At 43.6% G+C, this 24,298-nt stretch overlaps 1 protein-coding gene across 4 annotated transcripts in view; it reads left to right on the top strand.

The window, feature by feature from the left end:
• Window positions 1-24,298, top strand: part of LOC129700480 (ankyrin-2-like) — a 634,003-nt gene that overhangs the window by 245,677 nt on the left and 364,028 nt on the right. The gene's annotated exons all lie outside the window — the stretch shown is intronic.

Here is a 24,298-nt window from a genome sequence, read left to right as displayed (position 1 = left end):
TATGCTGTCTGCCGCTCCACCTATTTTAACATTATCTGCAAACATGGCCACAGAACCTTCAATCCCCTTTTCCAAATCATTAATATACAACGTGAAGAGAAGCGGTCTCAGCACCGCCCCTTGCGGAACTCTGTTGGTTTGTGTTTAGATTTCCTTTCCTTGGTAAATAATTCAGCAGCTTGCCTGGCTAAAGGAGCAGCTGCGTCCTTCACTGATATTGTAACTCCCTGTCTGCTCTCAAACGCATTTATATTCCATCAGGAAATCGCTGCTGTCTGACACTCATTATTTGGCTTATGGTTGGTAATGAATTCAGAGCTGCTGTGGGAACATGCTGCAGTTGGATGTTGACAGTGCAGTTAATAAGGCGGGGTTTGTGCAACATGGCATCTTAACTTAAAGTACTTTTGCACTTGCTGCATTCTGATTTGATAGATTGGCTTACGTTGCGGTAGTTAATAATTGCACTGTTATGTGAAAAGCAGTGTGGAAGTGAAAGTACTGGTGCCCTCTTGAAAGGCAGCTCCCTCAATCTAATTGTACAGTTGTGGATACAAAATTATTTCTGTGTTTGCAGCATTGATACACACACTGTGGATGCTGGCTACTGCTAATAGTCTTGCAGTGTAAATGGCTCTTTGAAAAAGGGGAAAGTCAAAGACTAGAGGGCACAGCTCGTAGTAAGGGGGGCAAAGGTGGAAGGCGATGTGCAGGGCAGGTTTTTTTACAGAGAGTGGTAGGTGCTTGGAATGTTTTGCCAAGTGTGGTGGTGGAGGCAGATTGATAGTAGCATTTAAGAGGTGTTTAGATAGGCACGTGGTTTGCATGTAATGGAGGGACATGGATTATATGCAGGTAGATGAGATTAATTTAATTTGGCATCGTGCTTGGCACAGGCATTATAGGCCGAAGGGCCTGTTCCTGTGCTGTGCTTTTCGACGTTCTAATATTTTGACGGAATTGAAAATGTTTTGATTTTCCCAGAGAGCTTTGGCAATTTAAGTATTTCTTCACACTCCCTGAAATTAAGAAAGCCAAGTAAAGTATGATACTCTAATATATGGAATGTTACGAAGATATAAAATGACCCAGGAAAGAGCATGCCAATCCAAAATAGGGTTACCAACATTGTTCTTTAGCCAGGCTTCTATGGGTACTATTCTTGCAGCACTGGGTACCAATCCAAGGTATGCTCTGTGTAATTTAGAGGGCATGTGTGAACTGTTTACTGCTGACAGCAAAATTATAGGCTCTGGTGTCTTTCGGGAGGCTGCAGGTCATTAAGTTCAGGAACTGTCGTAATTCAATCCTTTTATTTCTTGTGCTCAGGTTCAGAAAACCAATAATGGGACAACCTTTACTGATTACGTAAAGGACAGTCTATTTGCCTTTTGACAACCCTGCTCAAGCAGATGGAAGGAAAAATATATAGCTCTTGAGCACGTAATAAAAACCTATGAACATGTTTTGCAATTTCAAGTCTGTACAAAGAAATACTAATACTTTTTCTCACAATAAATATAAGAGGATAACGTTGGATAACGTTAAACTCACCCACAAGGAGATGATCTGCTGGCGTACTGTTAAATAGCACCTGATCTCATTCAGCCAGTTTCCCAACCTCATTTACAACTGGGTAACTTTATAGACAATAGGAGCAGCAGTTGGCCATTTAATGTGATCATGGCTGATCATCCACAATCAGTACCCCGTTCCTGCCTTCTCCCCATATCCCCTGACTCCACTATCTTTAAGAGCCCAATCTAGCTCTCTTGAAAGTATCCAGAGAACCAGTCTCCACTGCTCTCTGAGGCAGAGAATTCCACAGACGCACAACTCTCTGTGTGAAAAAGTGTTTCCTCGTCTCTGTTCTAAATGGCCTACCCCTTATTCTTAAACTGTGGCCCCTGGTTCTGGACTCCCCCAACATCGGGAACATGTTTCCTGCCTCTAGCATGTCCAAACCCTTAATAATCTTATATGTTCCAATAAGATCCCCTCTCAACCTTCAAGAGTATACAAGCCCAGCCGCTCCATTCTCTCAGCGTATAACAGTCCTGCCATTTCAAGAATTAACCTTGTTTACATTTACATGTTTCATTATCATCAAATTTACATTTTTCATTATGATTACCATTGAGCTTCATACCTTTAGATACTTTTTGAAAATACTATGTTTTGATCTTATTTCTAAAGAACGGAGAAGTAAATTTCATGATTACTTTTATTCGATAATTGCTTCCTGAATCTGGAGATGATGCTTTATTTTGTAAGAATATAATTAGCCTATCCCGATGTTGGGTGCTCAGCCAAGTGTCACCATTGCACACTCTGCTATGTTGATGAATCTCTGGTTTATGCCACCATTGACCTGGACAGAATCCAATGCACTATATTGAGTTTCTTTGAATGACGTGTAAGAGTGCAAGTAAAACAGGCTTCATTCAGAAGCTTGGATGTCATTTTGATCAGTTTCAAAAATAGTCACTTTATCCCATAAAGTCCTTTTTGGGTAATGTCACCTGGCTTAATCGATTCAGTCTGACAGCTACATTTGTGGATGTGTGTTAGAGAGGAAATTATTATCAATGGCATTTCCCATTGTAATATAGCGTTCATTTTTATTTGTATAGACTGTGGCATATGACAAAATACATTTAATGTACATCTTCTATTTTTAATTTAACAAGAGAAAAATAGAACACGAAAGAGAGAACGAAAAAAAGAGAGAGTGAAAGAAATAGTGATATGTAATATAGCATTCATGATAACATTTAAGCTGGCGGAGCTGAAACTTGCCTTGCCAATTTCCTTGGTTTGATCTCAAGTCACTCATTGAAACTTTTACCATTACTGGGCGTTGAAATTGTTGCATGTATAAGCTGAATTTTACACTGACCTTTCACTGAGTGAATTGGACAATCAGATAGAATTTCATGGTATATAAGCTTAGTATTTGCCTAAACCGCAAGTAGCATTAATGAGCTGATTTCACAAGCATGTTACTTTTTATTTGTAGCTTTCTCAATAGTGCCTCTTCCGGAGATTCTTCCAGAGAAGATTTGCATACTGTCCAAATTTTATGGACACAATACATTGTTCCACCAACCACAACCGCTGCCATTTAAAATAAAACAGATTTTTATGTAGTTCCTTCGAGCTCCTGTGTCCTGAGCTATCAGTGGCAGAAAATAGTAAGATTAAACGAGAACTTACCAGTTTGAAGTTTGATCTGTATTTTATGAGGAGTTACGATGAGGGATTACGTGAAGAGCCCATTCAGCACGCATGCGCGACATACTTCAAAGCAGCGGTGTGGAATCACAGATAGACACAGTTATTGAAATAAACATAGTAAAGAAAAGGAGACATCAGTTATCAGTTTGACCCATATTATTGAGGGTGGGAGCGGAGGGCACGTAATCCCTCATGATAAATTCTCCTTTAATCTTACTATTTTACTTCGGAGTCACGTGAGTGACTACGTGAAGCTTTTAAAGCTCTGTGATTTCAAACCGTGTAACAGTTATTACTTCACTCACTGCCGAAGTCCTTGAGGGAGGAAGTGTGTTATCGTAATCAACCAATGAATCTGTTTGTAGAAAAACACAATGGTATTTTTTAACAATAACAACAAAGAAATTAAATTGCTCCCCTGGGCTTAAATTAAATATTTGCAGTCTGTAAAAAAAAAATTCTGTAAATAAAGCAGGTTTTACCAATGGCTTATTATAAACAATTTTGAACGGTCTTTCCCCCGACCAACCTGCTGTAGCCAGGATGTGGTCTATAGGCACGTCCATTCTTTTGGCCGTCGACGTGGATGCTGCCCTGGTGGAGTGAGATTTGTACATGTTAGTGTTTATCCCAGCAGCTTTTAGTACCTGCTTGAGCCATCTCAAAATGGTTTGGCTCGTCACCCGACCATAAGGTTTTTTATGACTGACCCACAAGGCTTTTCCTCTCCCTCGAATATTTTTGGTTGTGTCTATGTAGGACAGTAGGTGGGTCATGGCACATAACCGTAGTTCTGGTGGATAAGCCCGGAATTCCACGACTGGATTAGGTGTTCCTGGTCTGCTCTGTTTGATCAGTCCCTGGATAACGACAGAGATCTGGTCTGGAGCTGTGAGCATGCTGTCCAGTCGCAATAGGTGTAGTGACTGGACCCTCTGTGCAGATACAAGTGCCATCAACAAGAGTGTTTTGAGCATAGATTGTTCCAGGCTGAGGGATCTGGCTGGTGGCCATCCCCTGAGGTATGTCAGGACCACACTGACATCCCATGTATGGGTGTACCTTGGTCTAGGGGGTTAGAGTTGTAAATACCCTTCATTAGTTTGACCACCAGCGGGTGGGACCCCATGGCCTGTTGTCCTGGAGCTTGTTTTAAATAGACAGCCAGGGCACTTCTAGCTGTGTTGATGGCTCTGTAGCTGAGTCCTTCATCGTGGTGAAGGTTCGCCAGGAATTCCAGTACGTTGGTAACTGTAGCGGTTGAGTAGGTGGTCCCTGTATCCAAGCAGTACTTCTCCCATTTTTTGATGCTGGACAAGTACTGTTTTTAGTGGATGTTCGGAGGGATGCTGACATGGTGTCGACGGTTTGTTCTGATACTCCCAGTCCCAGAAGTGGTTTGTGCAGAACCTGCATACCAGTAGTTTGATTTTTTCATGGCACGGGTGGCTTATGCCCGACACTGGGTGTTAATAACTCTGGGTCACTGGGGAATACCATCGGAGTTTCAACAACCATGTCATGGAGTATTGGGAACCATGGCTGCGTAGGCCAGTCGGGTACTATCAAAATACCTGAAGCAGAGTCCATTTGTATTGTGCGCAGTACCCGACTGATGAGGCAGAAGGGAGGAAATGCATAGAAGAAGAATTTCCCCAATCCAGCGCGAACGCATCTACCGCTGCTGCCTCGGGGTCTGGTTCCCAAGCGACATACATAGGTACCTGGTGATTTAGCCTTGATGCAAATAAATCGATATCTGGCGTGCCATATTGCTTGATAACTTTTGCAAATATTTTCAGGTTTAACATCCATTCGATGTTGTCATTAAATTTACGTGACCTGGTGTCTGCCACTGTATTTAGCTTACCTGGCAGGTAAGTTGCTGATAGCCAAATATGTCTTTCGACACACCATTGCCAAATTGTGTTGACCAACTTGTCGCATGATAACGATTTTATGCCGCCCATATGGTTAATGTAGGCCACCACTGTAGTATTATCTATTTGTAACTGTACATGCAAGTGATGCATATTTGATGCATATGCTTTTAAACCATAAAAGGCACCCAACATCTCTAGATAATTAATGCCCAGTGTAAGTGGTAATGATGACTCTGGGTTAGTCCATCTACCACCTGTGCTGGATATGGAGTTAGTTGCTCCCCAGCCTTGAGCACTGGCATCTGTTTGGATAACTAACGTAGGGTTAGTGATGATAATAGGGCTGAAACTATGCCAAACGTTTTTTGCCCACCACTGTAGTTCTGATATTGCTTCAGTGGGTAACTTCATGACACGATCATAATGACCTGCATGTCGTTTTGGTGCCTGTACCTTTGCTCTTTGTAAGTTTTGACAGTGCAAAGGTCCGAATTGTGTAGCCGGAAATGCTGCTACCATTTTCCCAATTACTCTGCTACTTGTCGAATAGTTGGTCGTTCGTTGACCATTAAATTGTTGCATGATTGTGCCAATTCAACTGTTTTGTCTCTTGGCAATGTTACAGTCACGTAGACTGAATTAATTGTGAAGCCCAAGTAGTCCATGATTGTGGATGGCTTCAACTTAGATTTATCTGGATGTAAGACAATCCCAGGGTTTCGAACAACTGTTTGGTAGCTGATACAGCTGACATAGTCAATTCCATGGTCTTGCCTATTATTAAGATATCATCAAGATATGCCATGACAATATGTTTTTGTCTTCTTAATATTGCCAGAGCTGGTTTTAGTATCTTGGTGAATAATCTTGGGCTGATGTTAACCCATTGGGTAACGCTTTAAACTGCCATAGCTGCCCCATTCAGGTAAATTTCAGGTATCTGCGATGATCCTTGTGAATGGTACTGAATAGTAAACATCTTTAAGATCAATGCTTGCCATGAAGTATCCTTTGGAAATTAGTTGTTTGGCAGTAACAAACGTTTCCATTTTGAAATGTATATACTTAACAAACATATTTAGTGAAGTTAAGTCAATGATGATGCGACATCCACCATCTTTTTTGGGTTTAGTGAATATATTTGATACGAATTCCAAGGGTTCATGTTTTGTTTTTCGAATGATACCCTTTGCAATTAGTCTCACCAGTTCAGCTTGTCCCTCTCGTTTTTCTTTAACTGAGAGGGAAAATACCCTCTGGGGTGAATGTTGAACTGGTGGCAACTTTTCGAGTATGAATTGTATTTTGTATCCACTAATGCCATTGAGTATATACTGATCACTCGTGATAGACTCCTGTGCTTCTTTAAACAGGTGTAATCTTCCCCCTGTTAGTATTAAGACCCTATTTTCTATACGCTGGTAGGAACCAGACCCACCTACCTCCATGGTTATGGGTATTTCTTCTGTTTCCTGCTGGTCCAACGAGTCTTGCACATTGTCTGACGTGGCGGTGATGTTGGGGGGTGGCGCATTTTCCATGGGGTCCGCTCTGGGCCCTGGTCTAAAGAAGACTTCCGGTGATAGAATGCGGACCCCGAGCTTGAGACCGAAAGTTTTTTAAGGCCTCTTCCATATCCTTCATATGCTTTGTGAGGCTTTTGCCAAAGAGCAGTGGGTCTGGCTCAGTGGCTGGGGTTTTGCACAACCCCACAAATTTAGGATTTTATGGCAGGTCTTATGATTTGTTTACGAAGGTTGTGGTCATCTCCGTATTTATCCACGGAACGAGCAAACGATGTGATGGCTGACGTCAGGAGCCTGAGGATCCGCTGCAGTTTTAGCTCCTGGTTCCGAATATTTGCCCCAACATTCCCCCAGTTTTGGCTGTTTACAGCCGGCACTTTAAGGGACTCACAGTTCTCTGGAGCTGTATATGTTTCTAAGGCCTCATTGACCACCTGCTCCTGTAGGGGCCTGTTAGAGAGATGGTTAATGCTGGCCGCTAGTTTGGCCTTTAACGACCTCCTGCACGTGGGGTTGCCACGTAGCGGTCCACCAAACCCAGCAGCTCTTCCTGTTCCTGCACCCCTTGCAAACTCCCGATATCTTCAGCCATCGTCCCCTCTTCTTGACCAGCCCAGTCCTGGTCACCAAAGCTACCCTTGGGTAAGGAGGAAGCAATGGGCAGTGCACAAGACACTGTGGAGGGAGTGCCTGAACTCTTCCTGCGAGAGCGCCCCTCACGAAGCGCGTCTCGCTGGAGCTCCTGCTCCAGGAGCCGCTCCATGCGGCTCAGGCGGCTGTCTCTCCCCCGTGCGGGTGGAGAGACGTCCCCATCTGACAAGTCGGAAGCCACCAGCCGGACGCTTCTTCGGTAGCTTTACTTCCAGCCCGCTGCTCAGGCGCTAGCGGGACTGGGCTCGGCACGGTGTCGGGGATGGCGGAGCGCCCGGTAAGCGGTCCTACCGCCTTGTTGCTGCCCCCCCCCAGATGGAACGCTCCTCCGTTGGAGTCGAGCGGGGGACAGGTTTGTCCAAGAGCCTTTCTTCTCTGCCTGAAAGAAAGCAGAAGGCTCCTCCTGTGAAAGAAAACCCGACCTCAGGGTACTTACCTGACGGTCCGTTCTTTCACCCTGTAGCGGGAGCGCCTGACTCCCGATGCGGCCGCTGTTGCACTGCTGAATGCAATGCCGCGCATGCGTGCTGAGCGGGCTCTTCACGTAGTCACTCACGTGACTCCGAAGTAAAATTTGATGTTTTATATTAAGGTGTGATTACAACTTTCGGAATTAGAAATCTTTGTCCACTGGTTGTAGCCAGGATTTGCTTATGACCATTTAACTTTCTCATGGTGCATTTTGATGTGGACTTTTGTGATCTGTAAATGATGCGCCTTCAATGCTAAGTAGTTGAACATGCCATAGAGTCACAGAGCATGGACACTGGTTCTTTGGCCTGACTTGCCCACACCATCTAAGATGTCCCTTCTACACTAGTCCCACCTGTTCATGTTTGGCCCATATCCGCTAAACCTTTCCTAACCATGTACCTGTCTAAATTTCTGTTAAATGTTATTTCAGTACCTGCCTCAAATGGTACCCGGATGTGGCGCCGACGGACGAGAAGCCGAAGCAAAGAAGTGTAAGGCAAATAACCAAATGGAAATGAGGCCGAAACGCCAACTAACCGAATGGAAACGATGCCAAAACGCCAACTAACCGAAAGGGTGAGGCGCCTAAATGCAAACTAACCGAAAGGGCGGGACGCCTAAAAGCCAACTAACCGAAAAGCTGCGTCACCTCCGCCACCTACGTTGAAACGTCACCTACCCAAAAGGTGGCGTCGCATACAAGCCAACGGACCGAATGCCACTCATCAGAAAAGTCAAATAATGTACATGACGTTGCTGGGGGGCGGGACTTGTCAGCGATTGGTCCAAACCCCCGCGTCCATCACATCACTGTGGAGGCATGAACATTGTCCCACACCTCCGCTCCACCGGACCAGCAGCTCGCGGAGGGTGGCCGTGGGAGAGTGGGGCTGTCCCGAGGGATGTGCACCTTCGGCCTCTTACAACTTGGTCCTTGGGTTAAGATTGACCAGTCATCTATGGCTTGTGTGGGAAAATGACCCCCACACTCCCGTCTCCTACATCTCTCTTCCCTCTTCTCTCTCTCCCCCCCTCTCTCTCTCCCTTCTCTCCCTCCCCTCTCTCTCCCTCTCTATCCCCTCTCTCCCCTTATCTCTATCCTCCTCTCTCTCCCCTTCCCCTCTCTACTCCCTCTCTCCCTTCTCTCCCCCCTCTATTTCTCTCCCCTTTTCTCTCTCTTCTCTCTCCCCCCCTCTCTCTCCCCCTTCTCTCTCTCCCCCTTCTCTCTCTCGCCCTTCTCTCTCTCCCCCTTCTCTCTCTACTCCTTATCAAGTTCATGGCACCGTGGGTGGCTCTGCGGCACAGGAGGGGGAGGAAAAAGAGTGGAAGGGCTATCGTAATAGGGGATTCAATTGTAAGGGGAATAGATAGGCGTTTCTGTGGCCGCAACGAGACTCTAGGATGGTATGTTGCCTCCCTGGCACAAGGGTCAGGGATGTCTCTGAGCGGCTGCAGAACATTCTGGAGGGGGAGGGTGAACAGCCAGTTGTCGTGGTGCACATTGGCACCAACGATATAGGTAAATAACGGGATGAGGTCCTACAAGGAATTTAGTGAGCTAGGAGATAAAGCTAAAAGTAGGACCTCAAAGGTAATAATCTCTGGATTACTACCAGTGCCATGTGCTAGTCAGAGCAGAAATAGGAAGATATTTCAGATGAATATGTGGCTTGAGAAATGGTGCAAGGGGGATTCAAATTTCTAGGGCATTGGAACCAGTTCTGGGGGAGAATGGACCAGTACAAACAGGACGGTCTGCACCTGGGCTGGAATGGAACCAATGTCCTTGGGGGAGTGTTTGCTAGTGCTGTCGGGGAGAATTTAAACTAATGTGGCAGGGGGATGGGTACAAGAGCAGAGAGACAGAGGGGTGTAAAATGAGGGTAGAAACAATAGGTAGCAAGGTGAAAAGTAAAAGTGGCAGGCAGACAAATCCAGGGCAAAAATCAAAAAGGGCCACTTTTCAACATAATTGTATAAGGGGTAAGAGTGTTGTAAAAACAAGCCTGAAGGCTTTGTGTCTCGATGCAAAGAGCATTCATAATAAGGTGGATGAGTTGAATGTGCAGATAGTTATTAATGAATATGATATAGTTGGGATCACAGAGACATGGCTCCAGGGTGACCAAGGCTGGGAGCTGAACATCCAGGAATATTCAATATTCAGGAGGGATAGACAGAAAGGAAAAAAGAGGTGGGGCAGCGTTGCTGGTTAGAGAGGAGATTAACGCAATAGAAAGGAAGGACATTAGCTTGGAGGATGTGGAATCGATATGGGTAGAACTGCGAAACACTAAGGGGCAGAAAACGCTAGTGGGAGTTGTGCATAGGCCACCTAACAGTAGTAGTGGAGTTGGGGATGGCATCAAACAGGAAATTAGAAATGCGTGCAACAAAGGTAAAACAGTTATAATGGGTGACTTCAATCTACATATAGATTGGGTGAATCAAATTGGCAGGGGTGCTGAGGAAGAGGATTTCTTGGAATGTATGCGGGATAGTTTTCTAAACCAACATGCAGAGGAACCAACGAGAGAGCAGGCTACTCTAGACTGGGTATTGAATAATGAGGAAGAGTTAGTTAGCAGTCTTGTTGTGCGTGGCCCCTTGGGCAAGAGTGACCATAATATGGTTGAGTTCTTCATTAGGATGGAGAGTGACATCGTTAATTCAGAAACAAGGGTTGTGAACTTAAAGAAAGGTAACTTTGAGGGTATGAGACTTGAATTGGCCAAGATAGACTGGCATTTGATTCTTAAAGGGTTGACGGTGGATATGCAATGGAAGGCATTTAAAGACCGCAAGGATGAACTACAACAATTGTTCATCACAGTTTGGCAAAATAATAAATCAGGGAAGGTAGTGCATCCGTGGATAACAAGGGAAATCAGGGATAGTATCAAAACCAAAGATGAAGCATACAAATTAGCCAGAAAAAGCAGCCTACCAGAGGACTGGGAGAAATTCAGAGGAGGACAAAGGGCTTAATTAGGAAAGGGAAAATAGATTATGAAAGAAAACTGGCAGTGAACATAAAAACTGACTGCAAAAGCTTTTATAGATATGTGATGAGAAAAGATTTAGTTAAAACAAATGTAGGTCCCTTGCAGTCAGAAACAGGTGAATTGTTCATGGGATTCAAGGACATGGCAGACCAATTGAATAATTACTTTGGTTCTGTCTTCACTAAGGAAGACATAAATAATCTGCCGGAACTAGCAGGGGACCGGGGGTCAAATGAGATGGAGGAACTGAGTGAAATCCAGGTTAGTCGGGAAGTGGTGTTAGGTAAATTGAATGGATTAAAGGCCGATAAACCCCCAGGGCCAGATAGGCTGCATCCCAGAGTGCTTAAGGAAGTAGCCCCAGAAATAGTGGATGCATTAGTGATAATTTTTCAAAACTCTTTAGATTCTGGAGTCGTTCCTGATGATTGGAGGGTAGCTAATGTAACCCCACTTTTTGAAAAGGGAGGGAGAGAGAAAACGGGGAATTACAGACCAGTTAGTCTAACATTGGTAGTGGGGAAAATGCTAGAGTCAGTTATTAAAGATGGGATAGCAGCATATTTGGAAAGTGGTGAAATCATTGGACAAAGTCAGCATGGATTTATGAAAGGTAAATCATGTCTTATAGAATTTGTCGAGGATGTAACTAGTAGAGTGGATAAGGGAGAACAAGTGGATGTGTTATATCTGGACTTTCGGAAGGCTTTCGACTAGGTCTCACATAAGAGATTAGTATGCAAACTTAAAGCACACAGTATTGGGGGTTCAGTATTAATGTAGATAGAGAACTGTCTGGCAGACAGGAAGCAAAGAGTAGGAGTAAATGGGTCATTTTCAGACTGGCAGGCAGTGACTAGTGGGGTACCGCAAGGCTCAGTGCTGGGACCCCGGCTATTTACAATATATATTAATGATTTGGATGAGGGAATTGAATGCAACATCTCCAAGTTTGAGGATGACACGAAGCTGGGGGGCAGCGTTAGCTGTAAGGAGGATGCTAGGAGGCTGCAAGGTGACTTGGATAGGCTGGGTGAGTGGGCAAATACATGGCAGCTGCAGTATAATGTGGATAAATGTGAGGTTATCCACTTTGGTGGCAAGAACTGGAAAGTAGACTATTATCTGAATGGTGGCCGATTAGGAAAAGGGGAGATGCAACGAGACCTGGGTGTCATGGCACACCAGTCATTGAAAGTAGGCATGCAGGTGGAGCAGGCAGTGAAGAAAGCGAATGGTATGTTAGCATTCATAGCAAAAGGATTTGAGTATAGGAGCAGGGAGGTTCTACGGCAGTTATACAGGGCCTTGGTGAGACCACACCTGGAGTATTGCGCACAGTTTTGGTCTCCTAATCTGAGGAAAGACAATCTTGCCATAGGTACAGTGAAGGTTCACCAGACTGATTCCTGGGATGGCAGGACTTTCATATGAAGAAAGACTGGATAGACTCGGCTTGTACTCGCTAGAATTTTGACGATTGAGGGGGATCTTATAGAAACGTACTAAATTCTTAAGGGGGTTGGACAGGCTAGATGCAGGAAGATTATTCCCAATGTTGGGGATGTCCATAACAAGGGGTCGCAGTTTAAGGATAAAGGGGAAGTCATTTAGGACCAAGATGAGAAAAAAAAATTCACACAGAGAGTGATGAATCTGTGAAATTCTCTGCCACAGAAAGTAGTTGAGGCCAGTTCATTCGCCATATTTAAGAGGGAGTTAGATGTGGCCCTTGTGGCTAAAGGGATCAGGGGGTATGGAGAGAAGGCAGGTACAGGATACCGAGTTGGATGATCAGCCATGATCATATTGAATGGCGGTGCAGGCTCAAAGGGCCGTTGGCCTACTCCTGCACCTATTTTCTATGTTTCTATGTTTCCTCTCTCTCTCCCCCTCCTCTCTCTCTCTCTCTCCTCTCTCTCTCCCCCCTCTTTCTCCCTTCTCTCTCTCCCCTTCCCTATTTGTCTCCCCCTTCTCTCTCCCCCCCCCTCTCTCTCTCCTCCGTCTCCACCGAAGGAAGGGTGGGGGACATTTTCGCACACAAGCCATAGATGACTGGGCAATCTGAACCCAAGCACCAAGTTGTAAGTGGCCGAAGGTGCGCACCCGCTTTCCCAAGGCCACCCTCTGCCTCGTCTCCCCCATGCGGCCGCACTGTGACGGGCTGTGGGTCGGGTGGAACAGAGGTGTGGGACAGGCTGGTCCCTCCGCCCACCCAGAGTCACTGACCGCCATCTGATCCCAACCCCCACACCAGAGTGATTCCCCCCCCCCCCCCCCGAGAGGGAGGCGGAGAGGCAGAGGAGAGAGAAAGAGGAGGGAGAGAGAGGGAGAGAGAGAGGGGAGAGAGAGAGAGGGAGAGAGAGAGAGGGGAGAGAGGAGAGAGAGAGAGAGAGAGAGAGGGGGAGGGGAGAGAGGAAAAAAAAGAGAATCGGGGAGAGAGAAGGGGGAGACGGGAGCGTGGGGGTCATTTTCCCACACAAGCCATAGGTGATTTGGCAATCTGAACCCAAGCACCAATTTGTTTGCTGCCGAAGGTGCGCATCCCTCGGGACAGCCCCCACTCCCCCACGGCCACCCTCCGTGGGGCTGTGGATCGGGTGGAGTGGAGGTGCGGGACAATGTTCATCCCTCCACAGTGATGTGATGGACAAGGGGGGCTGGACCAATCACTGACAAGTCCCGCCCCCCTGCAACGTCATGTCCGTTATTTGGCTTTTCTGTTGAGCGGCATTCGGTCCGTTGGCCTGTAGGCGACGCCGCCATTCGGGTTGGTGGCGTTTCGGCAGAGCGACCATTCGGTGAGTTTGCTTTAGGCGACGCAGCCGTTTGGTCAGTTGACTTTTAGGAGTCTCGCCCTTTCGGTTAGTTTGCATTTAGGCGCCCCACTCTTTCGGTTAGTTAGTGTTTCGGCTTTGTTTCCATTCGGTTATTTGGCGTTTCGGCTTCGTTTCCATTCGGTTATTTGGCATCCACTTCTTTGCTTCGGCTTCTCGTCCGTCGGCGCCACGTCCGCACACGGCCTCAACTACCCCCTCTGGCAGCTTGTTTCATATACCCGTCATCCTCCGTGTGAAAAGGTTGTCCCTCAGATTCCTATTAAATCTTTCCCCTCTCACCTTAAACCTATGTCCTCTGGTTTTTCATTCCTGTACTCTGGGTAAATGTTCACGCTATAAATTCCCCTTCATAGTCTTTTCTACCTCGATAATCACCCTTCATCCTCCTGTGCTCCAAGGAATGGACTCCAAGTCTGCCCAATCTCTTCCTATAGCTCAGGTCCTCGGAACTCGTAACACTAACGGCAGGTACTCGGGAATATTTCTGGACAGTATGTAGAATATAGAACATGGAACAGTACAGCACAGGAGTAGGCCTTTGGCTCACAAGCTGCCAGAGGGGGTAGTTGACTTAAACCCCTGTCTCACGGTGCGAGTCCACCCACGAGTGATCCCTAGTTTAAAACAAATCAAACTAGTGGTAATCATGTAGAATTAACGTCCACACTATCTAGGCCTTTCATTATCCAGTAGGTTTCAATATGATCCTCCCCTGAATCTTCCAAACACCAGCAAGTACAGGCCCAGAGCCATCAAACACTCCTCATATATTAAACCAAACTTCCCTGGGAGCATTCTCGTAAGCCTTCTCTGAATCCTCTCCATCACCAGCAAGTCCTTCCCCGGATACAGGGCCCACAATTGCTCACAGTTCCAAATGTGGTTTGACCAACACCTTCTAAAGCCTCAGCATTACATCCTTGCTTTTATATTCTAGTCCCCTCAAAGTGAATGCTGCCATTGCACTTATCTTCCTTACCACTGTCTCAACCTGCAAATTAATGTCTTGGGAATCCTGCACCACCATTCCCAAGCCTTTTTATTTCAATATTTTAATCCTTTCCCCACTTAGAAATGAGTCTATCCCTCTATCAAATCCTTCCTTCTATCATGACCGTACACTTTGCTACACATTCCATTTGTCACTTCTTTACCCACTCTCCCAACCTGTCCACGTTGTGCAGCAGATTCCCTGCATCCTCAACATTACCTGCCCCTTCACATGTCTTTGTATCTTTTTGCAAACTTGGCCAGAAAGTCATGAAAGATCATTAACGTATAACGTGAAGAGTAGTGGATTGAACACAGACCACTGATGAACACCACTAGACACCAGCAACCATCCAGAAAATACCTCCTTTATCTCCGCTCTTTATTTTCTGCCAGTCACCCAATCCATGCTCGTACCTTGCCTCTAATACCATGGGCTGTTATCTTGTTTAGCAGCCTCCGTTGTGGCACCTTATCAATGGCCTTCTGAAAATCCAAATAAACAACATCCACTGACTCTCTATTGTCTATTTCCTCACAGAATTCCAACAGATTTGTCAGGCAAGATCTTCCCTGAACGAAACCATGCTGACTTCAGCCTATTTTACCATGTGCAAATACCACAAAACCACATCCTAATTATGGACTCGAAAATTTTACCAACCACAGAACTCAAACTAACTAATTTCCTTATTTTGCCTTGATTCCTTCTTAAACAGCGGAGTAACATTCGTGATTTTCCAGTCCTCTGGAACCATTCCCGAATCACGTGAATTTTGAAAGATCATTACTACATCCACAATCTCAACAGCTACCTCCTTCAGAACCCTAGGGTGTATTCAATCTGGTCCAGGTGACTTTTCCAACTTCAGACCTTTCCGCTTCGCAAACACCTCAGCGACTGCATCCACTTCTGCTCCATGACTCTCTTGAATTTCTGGCACATTGCTGATGTCTTTCACTGTGAAGACTGATGCAAAAAACGTATTCAGTTCATTTACCATTTTGTTGTTCCCCATTACTACTTCGCCAGCATCTTTTTCCAGTGGTCCAATGTCCACTCTTGCCTCTCTTTCATATAATGTCTGAAAAAAACTTTTGGTATCCTCTTTTATATTATTGGCTAGCTTTCCTCCATATTTCATCTTTTCTCTCATTTTTTGCTTTTTTTAAATTGCCGTCTATTGGCTTGTGAAAGTCTCATTCAAAATATTGGAATTTCAAGAGTCAAGAACGTTTAGTTTTTCATGTACCAACAACAGAACAATGAAATTCTTATTTGCAGCAGCTTAATAGGTCCATAAATGCTATACACATAGTTAAATAAAATAATTTAAAAAATCAATGTTAATAACTGCAAAAAAGTCCAAGTGCAAGTGCGGATATGGTTATTCATCCATATAATTGTTCAAATCATGTTTTGAAGGTCAGTTTATTGTCACATGTACCGATTAAGGTTCAGTGAAATTCGAATTACCATACAGCCATTCTAAAAAAAAAGCAACAAGACACACAACTACATAAAAATTAACGTAAACATCCACCACAGTGGATTCCAGAATCTCTTGCCGGAAGAAAAACTGTTAACCAAACTGCCAATTAAACTTTATCAAGATTTGTGTTGTCAATATAATGGAGAGATTTTAATGCAGTAACTTAACCTTTCAAATTTGGATCTGTGTTCTAAACATGGCAATTTAAAAAACATTTGATCCATATCCCACTGAACTTTTACTATCTGTGTATCTGCACAAATGTTTTTTAATTATGATCACACTTGTCTCAACCATTTCCTCTGGCAGCTTGTTCCATATACCCACGACCTTCTGTGTGGAAAAAATTGCCCTTCTTCTTCCTGTTCAATTTAATTGGTCTATGAAACTCCACGCTGGTAATATGTCAATGTGCATTTGCCCTATCTATTTCTCTCATTACTTTATACATCTTTAGACTGTAGAGATACTGCACAGAAACAGACATCCATCTCTGCACCGACCAGCAATCAACTCTGTGCACTAACACTATCCTACACATTGGGGACAATTTATAATTTTTACCAGAGCCAATAAGACATTTAATTTTAAATTAAAGCTTGATTTTCAGCATTGCTCAGCTACACACTGAACATTTTATGTTCTGCTTTTTATTTTCAAGCATTAGGTTCTGCTGTCTAATTGTTCCAAGCAGTGTTTTATCAGGACATGCAGGAACCTATTAAGGAGAAATAGATTAAGTGTCTGATCAAGAAATCTGGGCCAATGAATCCAAATACAGAAACTGTTTCTGTTATAAATATGCTGTGCATATTTGTTGTACAAATTTGTTGTTGTATCTTATTATTTTGCAATTTATAATTTACCAAATATATTACTTGTTTAGTTTAGTGTCATTTAGTTTAGAGATACAGTGCGGAAACAGGCCCTTCGGCCCACCGAGTCCGCGCCGACCAGCGATCCCCGCACATTAACACTATCCTACACACACTAGGGACAAATTACATTAATACCAAGCCAATTAACTTACAAACATGTACGTCATTGGACTGTCTTGAAACAATTCAACCATAAAATTAATCTTTCCTACAATGTGTCGTGACCAATGAACAGCAAAAAACATCAATATAAGTTGTGCATACTCTTCAATGGGTCAATATGTACTTTTGCTTTCACCATTCTAGTCTGACATGTACCCACAACTCTACGAGAAACAGAAATGTCCAACATAGCAAATTCCTGCCCTTGGTATTGCCAGTAATGCCAGCAGTTTTGCATGTGTCAGCACGAAAGAAGTAAGAGAAGGCATAGTATAAAATAAGAGAGGTGAGGGGTGCTGGGCTCAGTATGTTGCAATATTAGAGTCATAGAGTTATACAACATAGAAACAGGCCCTTCGACCCCACTTGCCCACGCCGACCAGCACACCACATCTACACTAGTCCCACCTTGTGTTTGGCCCATAAACCACTAAACCTATCCTTTCCATTAATCTGTCTAAATGTTTCTTAAAAGTTGCGATAGTACTTGCCTCAATTACCTTCTCAGGCAGCTCATTCCATACACCCACCACCCCTTGTGTGAAACAGATACCCACTATAACTACATTTAAACAAGACAAAAAATAAAAAAAGACAGACGGACTGCAGAGGCCGCTGCGATGTGAGTCGTGCCGCCCACCCGGAGTGGTCAAGGAACTCAAATCAGATTTGCGCAACACGACCTCCCACATTGTTCCAAGACTTTTCCCTGCAGCCCTTCTTGAATAGAATACTTGCAGGGAATTGGGCAAATCCGGGTCCACTTTGCAAGGTTAGAGAAGCAAATAGATGGATGGAAAGCAATTACATTTAGGGAGGCATAGTGGCGCAACTAGTAGATCAGCTGTCTTGCACCGTCAGAGACCTGCTTTTAATTCTGTCCTAAGATGCTGTCTGTGTAGAGTTTACATGCTCTCCCTGTATCTGCATGGGTTTTCTCTGGGTGCTCTGGTTTCTTCCTATTAAAAACCATGCAATTTGGTAAGTTAATTGAACATTTTAAATTGCCCTGAATGCAGGTGATTGGTAAAATCAGGGAGGAGTTGATTAGAATGCAAGGAGAGTAAAATGTGCTTGATGTAGTATTAGTGTAAAGAGGTGGTTGATGGTTGGCATGGATTTGGTGTTATGATGCTGTATCTTTCCATGGCATTCTAATGGGGCATGAGGTGGGTGGGGTCAAATAGCGATTGTCAGAAGGGTGGGGGGAAGAAGTCCAGGCAAAGATTTTGAACAAGGTGACCTGAAGTGAATGCTGTTGAAATCGATACATATATTACTTAGTGGTCAGTTCTCCCCACAGATGTCGCCTAAATTCCTCCAGCATTTTGTGTTTTGCTCAAGATTCCAGCTTCTGCAGTTTCTTGTATCATCTTAAGCTCTGTGATGCCTTACCTCTTCTGTATAGCTGCATATTGAAAATCCCTGATACATGCATTAGATACTAATTAATATACAGTGCATTCAGAAAGTATTCAGACCCCTTCACATTTTCCACATTTTGTTACGTTACAGCCTTATTCTAAAATGGATTACATTCATTTTTTTTTATCATCAATCTACACACAATACCTCAATAATAAAAAAGCAAAAACAAGTGTTTAGAAATGTTTACAAAGTAATTAAAAATAAATAACTGAAATATCACATTTACATAAGTATTCAGATCCTTTACTCGGGATGTTTGATCGGCTTCAAGTCCAGGCTCCGTTCATCTTTTTCTCGATCCTGTCTCCCAGTTTTTCTCTCCAGTCTCCCAGTTCCTGCCGCTAAAAAAACATCCCCAGAGCATGATGCTGCCACCACCATGCTTCACCGTAGGTATGGTATTGGCCAGGTGATGAGCGGTGCCTGGTTTCCTCCAGACGTGGTGCTTGGCATTCAGGCCAAAGAGTTTAATCTTGGTTTCATCAGACCAGGGAATCTTGTTTCTCATGTTGTTTGGCAAACTCCAAGCGAGCTGTCATGTGCCTTTTACTGAGTAGTGGCTTCCATCTGGCCCCTCTACCATTAAGGCCTGATTGGTGGAGTGCTGCAGATATAGTTGTCCTTCTGGAAGGTTCTCCTATCTTCACAGAAGAACTCTGGAGCTCTGTCAGAGTGACCATCAGGGTCTTGGTCACCTCCCTGGCCAAGGCCCTTCTCCCCCAATTGTTCAGTTTGGCCGGGCGGCCAGCTCTATGAAGATTCCTGGTGGTTCCAAAGTTCTTCCATTTAAGAATGATGGAGGCCACTGTGCTCTTCGGGCCCTCCAATGCTGCAGAAATTGTTTTATACCCTTCCCCAGATCTGTGTCCCGCCACAATCCTGTCTCGGAGGTCTACGGACAATTCCTTCATCTTCATGGTTTATTTTATGTTCTGACATGCACTGTCATATATAGACTTATATAGACAGGTTTGTGCCTTTCCAAATCATGTCCAATCAATTTAATTTACCACTGGTGGACTCCACTCAAGTTATAGAAACATCTCAAGGATAATTAATGGAAACAGGATGAACCTAAGCTCAATTTTGAGTGTCATAGCAAAGAGTCTGAATACTTATGTAAATGTGATATATCAGTTATTTCTTTTTAATTACTTTTCAAAAATGTTCTAACACCTATTTTCACATCTTCATTCTGGGGTATTGTGTGTAGATTGATACTAAAAAAATGGATTTAATCCATTTTAAAATGAGGATGTAGCTTAACAAAAGGCGGAAAAGGTGAAGGGGTGTGAATACTTTCTGAATGCATTGTATCTATGTACCTCCATGCATTCGTGACTTACAGAAGACCCATGTACCATATGAAATTTGCAGTAATTTCTGATTTTTCTTTATCAATTCTTTTTTTATATTGGAATTGTATCACAAAATGCACAGAGGTGTGATGCTATGCTAGTACATTTCTAGACTTGTACTTAAATTAAAACAAAACAAAATACATATCACCGTGCTTTACATATTCTGTGGGAGAAAGTGTACATTGGAAATGTTATGATTTTCTTCTTATGTAAGACATTCAATTCAACATTAAAAAAAATATTTCACAAAGGCATAATTTCTTACATAAAATGTATCTTATGCTGTTAAATTCTCGTAAATAGGGTACTTTGTCAAAAGATTTAAAGATGGGGCAGATTTAACTGAACCAATGATTGCTCAGAGAGAAACCTAATAACGTTGAAAATCATGACAGTACAGTCCTCAAATAGAATTTATGGCCAGATACATACTGTACAACATTTTTTTTTCAAGACAATTCAGTCTCAAATGCCACCATGGTTACTGTATTCTTGGAAAAAAGGACATCAGCACCAGCTGAAAAATGAAATGTTTTACATCAACCCTCAGAATTTTATGTCGAGTATCAGAACCTGAAAATATCACATGTATTTTATTAATATTCAGTACTGCCTAGGCAAGCCTTTCATCAGCATGCTAAACATGACCGTCAGACTGAGACATAAACACTTCAGTCGGGATAGTCTCCAGGGCAATAAGGGAGCTCTTAAGATTTAGGGCAAGTCTACAATCCCACCAGAAATCCTTCCATGATGTCTCTGTTTTTAATCTTGTCGCATGACTAGATTATCTGAAAAATCTGCAAAACGCCATTGGGGCATCAATTTTTAATCAAAATTCTCTTTTCTGTTTAACGAGTTTGATAGCTTGCATGGCTAATTACTGGCTGATCAATGTACTCTGCATGCAAATAAATACTTGAGTTTGTTTTTAATTGAGATATCATCTTGAGAATCTCATGTTATTGCCGTATATTGTGTAACGGTTTGTTGCAAAAATACTGAACAGTGGAGATGCATGGACCCCACAGACAAAATATAAGCACGAGATGATAAGCAAATAAAATCACTTAAATACGTTCCCACTGGTTTGGACTGTTAGAATTGCACTAGAATGTGACGCTGTGACTTTATGAAACAATGTGGGCCGTTCAAATATCTTTTACATGTTTAGTTTTAGTATAGTTTGTAGATACAGCGCGGAGACAGGTCCTTCGGCCCACCAAGTTCAGCGATCCCCGCACACTATTACCTACCTACACACACTAGGGACAATTTACATTTATACAAAACCAATTAACCTACAAACCTGCACGTCTTTGGATTGCGGGATGAAACTGAAGATCTCTGACAAAACCCCCGCAGTCACAGGGAGAAAGTACAAACTCCATACAGACAGCGCCTGTAGTTGAGACCGAACCCTGGTCTTTAACTCTGAAAGAGCTGTAAGGCAGCAATTCTACGGCTACACCACCTTGCCGCCCCGATTGGATGTTAATGAGGTGGTGCCTTCCATCTGCCATTTACACATGGTTTCTATGTGCTTCTGATGCATTGGGTGACAATGTGGCACAACAAGTGGAGCTGTGGATTCACAGAGACTTGGCTTCAATCCTGATCTCTGGTGGCGTTTATACATCCACTCTGGGCTCACTTGCTAACTCTCCCTCCACAAGGAGGATAGTCAATGATTGGACTGTGAATGCCCTTTTACAAAGCAGGTTGGCATTTCTTATGGACCAGAGTGCCTACCCTGGTTGTAATGGAATAAAGTACCCACATTGTGTCATGTAAAATCCTAACGGGGGCTAAATAGGATGGATGCTTGTTTTCTCTTACAGGATGGTTGGGTGGAACAAAGGGACTACAATCAGGGTCATAAGCTCAAAATAAGAAGTGGAACATTATCATACAAAGATTACCAGTGTGCTTTCATTTAAGAGACTGCTAGGAAAAAAAGACAAAACGGGGGCAAACATTTGATATCAATAGGAAATTGGTGATGTGATGAGACAAGAGAATGAGAAGATTTTCCGGGAGGGATGATGTGATCAATGAGTCCTGTGATAGAGTAGGACTTTGTAACGTCTAGCACTTACACTGGAAACATTCTGTCAGACCATATGCCATTTTTATCTTGTAAACATTGAACATCTTTAACTTTGACAGTTGGCCATGTTGGGGCCATGTTAAAAAATGTAGGGCAGTTTGAGTATGTGTCTTTTTTTTGGGCTTGCCTGATCATCACATTATTTCACCCACTTAGGATCTCAATGTTTAAATCATAGATCAACTGGACCATTGTAAACAATTTTCCATAGTTGGGGAAGGTGTGTTGAGTGCGGGTAGCAAGTATAAGTAGTGGGTCACACTTGAACAGTACAGAAGTAAGTCATACTGTTAAACATTGAAGTTCTACCATTTTCAAACATCTTCCAAAATGTGTATTCCTCAAAGATTCAAAATAAATTGGTAAATTAGGACCATTTGTTTCAGACAATAACATATTTTATTGCTGTGGATTATGTAGTATTATATTGCAAACAATATAATGTAGTATTATATATAGTATTATTCTGCTTGCAATATATCCTTTGAAAATCAGGTTAAAGCAGATGGAGCCAACATGTAAAATGTGCGCCATTTTAGAGTGAGTTTAGCACCAGGGTCACACTAAGTTAGAGTTTGTTGCAGTGGAATGGGACACATTCCCCATTAAACATTTTGTTCTGTGTTTTGTTATTAGCCCTTCCCTTTGATGAGGCACATATCCGTATTTGGCAATTCATTCCACATGTGACAAACAAGTAAAACAATAAGACATTCATTGCCATTTTTCTTGTATAAATTGACAGTGTCCCATTTAATCCAGATTGATCACTATTCTCAGTCCTTTGTGTAGACGTCAGAGCCTGACACCATTGAGTTCAGGTAAGAACAGAGCAATGTATGCTGCAATAGTAATATCCCTCAATAAAGGACATCTACAGATTACATCCACATACATCTACAGAATCTTTTTCCCTGGGTGAAAATGTCCATCACCAGGTGGCATAGCTAAAAGGTGACAGGGGGAACGTTTAGTGGAGATGTTCTGTGCAATTATGCTTATACAGAGCTTGGTGCGGGCCTGGAACGCATTACCAAGTGTGGTGGTGAAGGCAGATATGATAGTGGCGTTTAAGAGGTTTTCAGATAGGCACGTGTAAATGCAGGGAATAGAGAGATATGGGCCACGTGCAGGCAGATGAAATTAATTCAGCTAGACATCGTATTCGCCACAAACATTGTGGGCCCTGTTTACCGATTTTTAGTACCTATTGACAGAGATCTCCAATTTCTTTACTGCACAGAAGTGAATGGAATTATTACAAATTTCCATTTAAAAACAATAGTAGAGTTTAAGGTCCTCGTTGGCATGAATCTTCCGGCTGACCCAGTCAAACTTAACCTAGTTGCACTACTTGATCAGTAATGGAACTTAATAATTCAGCAGCAGCAGACCACACTAGGGACTCGGTTGAGTGGTGAGGAACAATGAATGCCACTGGAGGGGAAAGTTGGAAAACCCCAGGGCAAGGGATGTACAAAGCATTCTGGTGGGACCTCGGGAACTACTGAATCTAGTTCTGGTGTGAGGAATCCTGAAAAGACCTCCTCTGGCCCAAATTCCACCTGCAACAGCTACAAGTACACACTGACAAGGGTATCCTCCTGCTGCCTGTCCTCATGTAGAATGCCCACAATATTGCTTTGTTGGGAATGCCTAGCATTACATCTTAAGAATAGGCTTGAAGACGAAACAACACGTGTGAGGGTGGGGGGGGGGGGGGGGGAGAAGAAAGGAAGAGTAGGATACCGTGAGTTGCAGGAGGAGAGCTGGGAAGGGGAAAGTGAAAGCTATACCTTGAAAATTAAAACAAGGAAGTGCAATGTTTCATACCGGCTGGGGTGTGTCAAACACAGGAAATACCAACCTCGAAATGAGGTGATGCCCCACCAATGTACGGATGGGTGGACCACTCATCGTGCTGGCGGGAGCCCAGGACAGAAAGGTCGATTCGGAATAGAGGGGAGTTGAGTAGTGCTCGAAATCACGGGGGAGAAGTTGGTTATTGCAACTGAGCGATAGGTGTCGAAAGCACGCCAAGCCTGACGAGTGGTATCAACGCAGTTGACAACGAGAGCAAACGATGTGCCATAGATAGCGATGGAGGAGTGCAGGTGGTAACCTCTGCCGCACCTGGCCAGACCCTTGGGTAGAGAAAGGGATCAAAGGTGGTAAAGTGACAAGTGTAAGCAGTTCAGGGTTTGTTGCAAGGAAAAGTGCCAGGAGAAGGGTGTGTTTGGGTGGTAGAGGGGGACACCCG

Source organism: Leucoraja erinacea, chromosome 1, assembly GCF_028641065.1.
Source record: "Leucoraja erinacea ecotype New England chromosome 1, Leri_hhj_1, whole genome shotgun sequence".
In the NCBI taxonomy this organism is placed as follows: Eukaryota; Metazoa; Chordata; class Chondrichthyes; order Rajiformes; family Rajidae; genus Leucoraja; species Leucoraja erinaceus.
Note: the sequence above shows the minus strand (reverse complement) of the source record. Positions and strands in the feature narration are given on the sequence as shown.